At 31.8% G+C, this 8071-nt stretch overlaps 1 non-coding gene across 1 annotated transcript; it reads left to right on the top strand.

Moving 5' to 3' along the window:
- The first annotated feature begins 257 nt into the window (after nt 1-257).
- Nucleotides 258-331, top strand: TRNAT-AGU (transfer RNA threonine (anticodon AGU)). Its single transcript has one exon. It is a non-coding gene; the product is annotated as a tRNA-Thr (tRNA).
- The last annotated feature ends 7740 nt before the right edge of the window (nt 332-8071 follow it).

Below are 8071 nucleotides of genomic sequence, written 5' to 3'. Positions count from 1 at the left end.
AACCAACTGTTCTTGTTATTTAAATTTTTTTTCAATTTCTTAAAAATCCAAAAACAGAGTAACATCTCTTGAGATTTTTATGCAATGAGCATTCATTAAAAAAGAAATAAATATGCGACCGAAGTCTACTTAACGACGTGTACGCTAAGAGACGTTTTTTTTTACTATTCGAACAAACCATAGTTTTCCGTTTGATTAAACATGAAGGAAACTATCTAAGAAACATTTATTGGATTATTTTGAAAAACTTCCCACAAGGCGTCGTGGCTTAGTTGGTTAAAGCGCCTGTCTAGTAAACAGGAGATCGTGGGTTCGAATCCCGCCGATGCCTATTGCTTTACTCTAATTTTTTCATGCCCACCAACCACATTGAAGATAAAGATCCTGCTATGGAAAATAAAATTTCCGTATGTGGTAATTATTAATATAAGGTGTAATCATGAAATACGACATTTAAACAATAATGTTTGAAAAACAAAATTTACAGAATTAGTTACTGAACTAGAGCCTTTCGAAATGCTTCATAAAATCGCTGTAATGAAAGCTGTTTCATTGGTTGACTGAGACAACATCATCCGAGCGTAAAACAGTTCGGATTAAGATATGCTGAAGTAGAGACCAAAGGACGCTACCACACAATACACAGGTTGTTGCTCTGTACGTAATTGAAAATAAAATAATAATAAAAAAAAACTATTCCATATAATTTGGATAATCATGATCGCATTCTCAAATATGAATTCAGAAGAGGGGGTAATTCAAAATAAAATTGCATTCTAGCAGTGAGACGCATGTCTTTTCTTGCCTTTCAGATGGTATCTGGCAAAATATACCTGAGTAAGTTTTTCTGTCTTAACTGAAATAATTTAAAGACTTAGTTTCAAGATATCCAACTTATTTTGTTAACCCAGACGTCGACCTTCCAACATCACAGCTTTGAAAGAAGGTGCACTGCTCCATCTAAAATGCTAGACTTTACTGCAGAAAATAGTAAAAATGATCGTAATTCTGGATTATTATAGTTAAAACCAGAAGTTACCTGTACTTTTACGAGGTCATACCACGTACAAAGTAATCTGTAGGGACCCACGATAAGAGCCGAGGCAACAAAATCGATTAAGCAAACTTCTTGGAAGTTCAATCAGGAAAAAACGACCGTTTTTTCCTGATTGTCTTCAATCAGGGAAATAAGACATGATACGTATCTATTATGCAAGAGCTCCCAGAATTTATTGTTTCCTCATATACATAAAACGTCCCATTGCGATTGTAACTGTTGGACTACAGCGTGTGTATTACCAAACATTTTTTCCAAGTTCTTACTGTATCTCTTAGTATAGAAACGTTTATGTTGTCTTCACTCTTTGATCTTTTTCTCAATTTCATCTCCGTTATTTTACTACGAAACAAATGACATTCATTCTAATATTTTATTGATATCTCGTCCAACAACATGAGTATCTGTTGATACTTCGAACATTTGTCTACATATGCTATCTTTATTGGTGAATAAATCCACAAAAATGTTCATCATCACATCTCCCATAAAATGAGTATAATAAAAACTTAGCTGATAGAGATCATAAGACATGCTTTTCTCACAACTAACTTCTATAAGCATTTTATGGTATCGAAATTGACATTTCTTTACTGATTACAGTATATTACTACTGTCATTAAATGAATAATTAAATTAAATGAATGTAATGAAATTAAATAAAATCTACAATTTTGTAATTACATCTCTACGTTCAGATAATTCTAAAAATACTATTTGAATCTTTGAGAACTTCTGTACGAATATCAAAGATCTTCACGGAGTTGAAAATTTGCATTTCCTGTTTGGGTCAAATGATTATTTAACGACGGTAATAATTAGAATTAGAAAACTAGAATTTTTATAGTAAGCAACTTGAACTCGTATATTAATTTCCAGATTCAATTCATAATAAAACAAATAACTAAAGTAGCCTTTGTGAGTGAAAAGAGATTTCATCTTCATCCCGATTTAGGAAGTTCTTTCTAAAAATGTAAAAAGTTTTTAAAAATTTTAAATATTTTAAATAAATTACATTTTTAAAAATCTTAAAATCTAAATTTAAAAAATAAAGTTATTTTTCACAGATCTACAGAAACTTAATGAACAAATGAGATAGTATTAATTATACATTTATCTTGATTATAAATTTTGGCAAGTATTCCGAAATCCTCTGAATATCATAATAAAACTAAAACATCATAATAATCATAACCAATTATCATAATAAAACCAAAACCGTGTCATATAATATGGATCAGAGACGTGCAACCTAACAAAGAAGGCGAAAGACAAATTAAATAGTTTCCAAGCAAAGTTTTTGCATAAAATGTGAAAAATATTTTGACCACAACGCATAAAAAGTAGTGAGTTATATAAACATATAAACAACGACAGCAAAAAAAGAAAAAGGTTGCCAATGTAAAAAAAATAGAGTGAAGCGAATCAGTGATGTACTAAGAATGGACACCTAGGAGAAATTACAAGGGTAATTTTGGCATGGGTCCCTCAAGAAAAACAGAGAAAATAAGACGGTCTAGACATGCGTGGCAAAGAATAACAGAAAAAAGAGAAATGTGACTGGATGGGATAACTGGAGAGAGAAAGGCAGTATTAGTTGCAAGAGACAGAGACAAATGGCGGAGATGGATCTTGGTCTTATATGCCACTAAGCCCAAAGAGGATAGGTGGTTAGGTTAGGTTAGGTAGATACCTCTTTCACTGATGTCACTTTAAAATTTATTTTGAAAGCTCTGTTCTATTCCATAGATAATATCAAAAGTAGGTAGATAATTTCCTAAATATAAATAAATAAACAAACACATTAGTCAATTTCAGCCTGAGCTTCCAATTCTTCCCCTCAAGGATTCTTTTTCAATAAAGCTGTAGCTTCTTATTATTCTGGCTTGATTTACGAGTAGCTTAAGACAGATTACTTCAGCGAACAAATGAATGGAACCCACGTATCTTGAAAATTGTTGATTTCGAAGATATAGCTCAAATGATACAAGGAGAAAGTCTTATGGTGTTTATCTCAAGTGTAAAAGGTTTTTTCAGTAGAGTACAAGAATTGCTGATCACCAGAATAATACTACTAATTGCGCCTAATTAACTCTGTGTACTTAATGAGTTCAAGTTGCTTGCTTGACTGGAGAACGAGAAAGACTACTCCTTGAGGATTAGTCAGATTTTGTTTGTAAGTTAATTTCTCATGGTGACCTATTCTTGCATTGTTTATTTCTTGTGACTAATTGAGAAAAGTATAAATTTCATAGTTTGCTAATCTATCTTTTCGATTTCCTGATGTTTATTGCTTTTTAGGGACTAAAACTGCGCGTTTAGTAATCTTAGTATGTTAGTTAAGTCTAGGTTTATGTTTCAGAAAGAGGAAATACGTTATTTTTCCTTTCTTTCTCAAATCTTTTTCATTTGTAATTTGAAGGATGTAAATCCCTAACCAGGGGACTCAACCCATTGAAATACCAGAAATAAAGGAAAGAGAGAGAAACTAGGGCCCTGCACATGGTAGTTATAGCACAACATACTGATTTCCACGTTCGTATTCGTCTTGGTGCGATTTTAAACTTGTCTAACTATATCCATCATTCCTCGTGAGGTAGTTATGGTCAATATTGATGATAGATTGCAGTAATATGTGTTGGATGTTTAACCTTTTACTTATCATTTTAGCAGCAGTGTTACTTGGGTGCTACTTCTCCATAACGAAAGTTACAAATTTTAAATAAATGAAGAATGAACGAGTCAATTCAGCTCTACATGGACTTCGCAGATGAGATTTGTACTAACTTAAAAATTGACAACCACAACTGGCAATCAATTAGGAAATCTTTTGATCATACGTCATTTACACCTGATTTCCGGTTTTGTCACAAATAACCTGAAAACGCATGCACTTATTATTATTTTATTCATTTAGTTAGTTTTTATTTTTTTGCATGCTCGCACAAAAGTTGAGAAGAAGAAGAAGAAGAAGAAGAAGAAGAAGAAGAAGAAGAAGAAGAAGAAGAAGGTAAAAAAGATCCGCACACGATGTAAATGCTCTTCAGCAAAGCAGCCAATGTTCGATAAATAAGAATTGTACCAGAAGATTACCAGAAGCTTTGCTAATCTACTGATATACTGCGTACTCTGCAGTGTGTAATTCTCCTGGTAAATGACACTAATTATGGCAAGAAATCAGTTAATATTTCTTATTCTTTAGATAAGCGATTAATGTCTTGAAAAAATCACCGATCCTTTCGGTCAAGTGCCTTCTATTAGAACCACAAACGAAGTAATAGATGTTCAGAATAGCCTTGAAAGTTACTTTTGCTTTCAAAATTTAAGATAAATTATCAAGGCCTTTAGAGAATTTAAAAATGATCTGAAATTTAGCCTTCGCTTCTCAGCAAAAAGAAACCATTTGCTATAGTAAACAGAAAGAAATAAAAACGTTCGCGTAAAACTGTGCGAGCTCCATAGCGAGCCAATCATCCATTTTATTTTTCTATCAGTGATAGAAAAAAAGTAGCTCTAAATGTCAACCACAATGTGGATGGTTTAAAAACATCTGTTTAAGATAAAGGAATCAGAAATGTAGCGTGATTAAACGAAAGTTATAAACTGACTGCATGAATTTATTTAAGTATTTAATAATCATTTATTTATTTATTCGTTCATCGTTACTGGTGTAGAAATTCGTAGAACTAGTTTCTTTGAATATAACATTTCTAAGAAAAATTTACCATTTTTGATAGGTTTTCTCGAGAAACTCAAGACGAAATGTTGCAAGGCTTGTAATATTATTATCTGGCTTATCTTATAATATACACGGCGAGCATTATTTTCTTCTTATTCAAATCTATAGAATGAAAATTCTATTACATTTATTCCTTATAAAATATTAGAATAACAGAAATGAGTTGAGTTTTATTCGCTAAATAATCCAGTTACTTCTGAATGCGTTGGGATTTAGAAGCGAGCTTAGAAATGAACTTTATTCAATATGCAAACAACGATGCCATCTTAACTGTTTTCTTTACTCCCAGAAAAATAGTAAAAGTTCAGGGACGAAAAATTAATTTTTTAACTAAACAATTACACCCAGTGCTAAAACGTTTGCATGTTTTCCACTTATGAAATTGGATTTAATTATTATTTTCAATCGGATAATGCTGATGCATATATAATTAACTTGCTTTTATTATTATATTTCCACTTCTGCATTTAGCTCAAGGGTGTTTACAATCTATTTTTAAGTTTGAAATTTGTTGTAATAGTGGTAAAAAATAAAATATAGAAACATCACGGTGATATTTGCAAAATAAATGCCTGTGTATAGAAATGTGCCTCTCCTTTCGAACATTTACACCGTTAAAGTTTTGATTTAAGACCTTTATGCCTTAATGGGATAATTTTTAATTGGTTCAAGCAGTTAAAGTTTTAAATTCAGTTAAAAACTTTTAAACTGACTTTAGAAAATCCTTCAGCATGAAGCGAAGTATTTTTGGAGTTTACATAATGTTTACATAAAATATATACAACACATGATAAACTTATATCCCCAGCCGCCGATTTAATAAGTACGTCCCATCATCTATGGAAATTAGTGTTCGTCGAAAAAAAAAAAAAACCTGTCGGCTGTTTATAGCTGACAGGTGTCGAACACGGCGAGGATGCTTGGTGCTTTATTATATCTATGGCAGAGTTCAAGATGTTGCGTGTTTCCAATATACTACGTTGAAGGATGGCTGCAATTACACAGTGTGTTTCCTTAAGCTGTATAATCAGAATTGTCATCATAGTAAGGAAATATGTACAAGATTTACGTTAATTTGCTGAATTTATTATATGTTATTATTTTATTTAGTAGACTGTTGTCTAAAAAAGTTAATAAAATGAATCAACCGCTCTTGTCTTTGTTGTACAGTCTTTTTTTTTAACTTTGTTTTTAGTTTAAAATTCAGATTTTTTTCTTATACTATTTTTATACACGTTAATTGTGTTGTTTAAATTTTTTTGTGTGTTCAAGCAATGATCATATTTACATACTATTTTAGATGTCTACGGATTTTGACAAGAATAATAGAAAGTCATATTTTCCTTTCAGAAATGCTTTTAGATGCGTCCTTTGAGGAACAACCTCCAACTCAAAAGTTCCTCTGAGTAACGACATTTTCAACCAGCCTTTCAATCCGATGTAAGTGTGCACGCAGTTCCTCGCGCGATTAAAGATTTGCGGCGAAATTCCAATAATATCGAACTAGCGCATGTTGTGCAGGACAGAATGAAATAACAAAAAGCTGTCTCTCAATACTTCAGTAGGAAGACGTAGAGACACCGAGAGAGATATTTCTTCCATTACTTTGAGCATAATAAGACAAGGCGAAGGCTTCGCGTAGTTGCTCGAGGTGAAGTACGATATTTCAAACCTGCTACTAAGTCTCTGCTGTCTTCAACGCAAAGTGTGTTTCTCCTAACACTTTACAGAAACTAGAAACATACGTTTCGTTGGTAACTAAGTACTCCGATTTAGAGAACACAGTTTGCCGAGGAATTCATGCGGAAGGTCAAAGCAAAGAAATAAACTAGCAGGAAAGTTCACTTACTTTAATCGAATGCGTTGGACCACTTATTAACTCGCCAAAAAACTCTTCCTCCAGTTCTTTCACTTTCGGTAGAAAAAGTGAGCCAACCTTGCATTCATGTTTTCTCTAAGTTTAATTTTTCTTTAAAATAAAAAAAAAACATTAAATATCCGATGTTCATAAATATAACTACAGTATAAGATATTTAGTTTTCACTGTCCTCAATAAAACATTTGTTTGGATTAAACTTGTCACCAGAATAGTTTCCCTTAATCTTTGGGGTAAATTTGTTATGTTTTTATGCCTTGAAGAGAGCAAAAACCAAACCTAGTTTTCTTGGTAGGCACTTTATATAAATAAAAGGTTGGTTCTAAAACAACATCAAGTTTCTGATTTCCTGCTTCGCTGGAATATCATGGTCTATCTCAAACTTAAGCAAATAAAGTAAGTGTCTCGGATTTCAAATTTCTTCACCTTTGGGAGTTTGCGAAACGTTCTGTTTTTGGCTTCCTTCATATCCTATGAATATATATACTATTTTTTGTAATAAATAAAATTTGTAACAATGTTTTTCTGCTTTCGATATACATACATAAATCTAATATTTGATTAATGGCAAAATTTAGATCTAACTGATAGAAAAATTCAAAGATTTATTCAATAATATATAATATATTTCTATATATTTGTCAATTTATTGGCTATATACATCCATTTCATCTTAAACAAGAGCATCGAATTTTATGTTATAGAATGTTATGCTAGTTATTTTTTAAAATGAAGTTTGACTTAATCATTATTTTCAGTGATACGGAAGACCTCAAGACTTGGCTTGGATCCCTGACACAAAAGATAAGTGCTGTGACTGACTGACGAGACAAAAGTATTTTCATCTCAACACATAGTGTACATTTTTGCTTTTAATAGTCAGGGATTCATCCATCTATTTTGGTGACTTTTGACATCGAATTTATCTCACTTAAATAAAACTTATTTTTGCTTAAGTTTTATTTAAAACTTAAAAATTTAAATTATCTCACGGAAGCTACTTCTTTATCTATAATACAAACTTTCTATAGACTTCGATAAAGCTTTGACGGCAAGCGCTGACTTCTTTTTCATCTCTTTGAATTATGGGAGCTCTATTTAAAGCGTCTGTCATCTGTAATACAAGCCACTAACCACCATTACATGCTTGATTGCTTATAGATCTCACATTCCTCATTTACTGAAATGAAATAACTGTCATGGAGTGATATTTTATCATTAGTAGAGATTTCTGACAGTGACCTGCTATTGTCGTCTTATATCTGTATTTATTGCACACATCTAAAAGCGTCTTCCTTTAATACTACGCACTGGTGAACAATAAATAGTCCTTCTGAGTAATACTTTTACAGAGGGAAAAATCACAATAGTGAGATAATATTTTTGTGTATAAGATGAG

This window comes from Typopeltis vanoorti, chromosome 8 (assembly GCF_054136105.1).
Source record: "Typopeltis vanoorti isolate ZY-2024b chromosome 8, IOZ_Tvanoo_1.0, whole genome shotgun sequence".
Lineage (NCBI taxonomy): Eukaryota > Metazoa > Arthropoda > Arachnida > Uropygi > Thelyphonidae > Typopeltis > Typopeltis vanoorti.
Note: the sequence above shows the minus strand (reverse complement) of the source record. Positions and strands in the feature narration are given on the sequence as shown.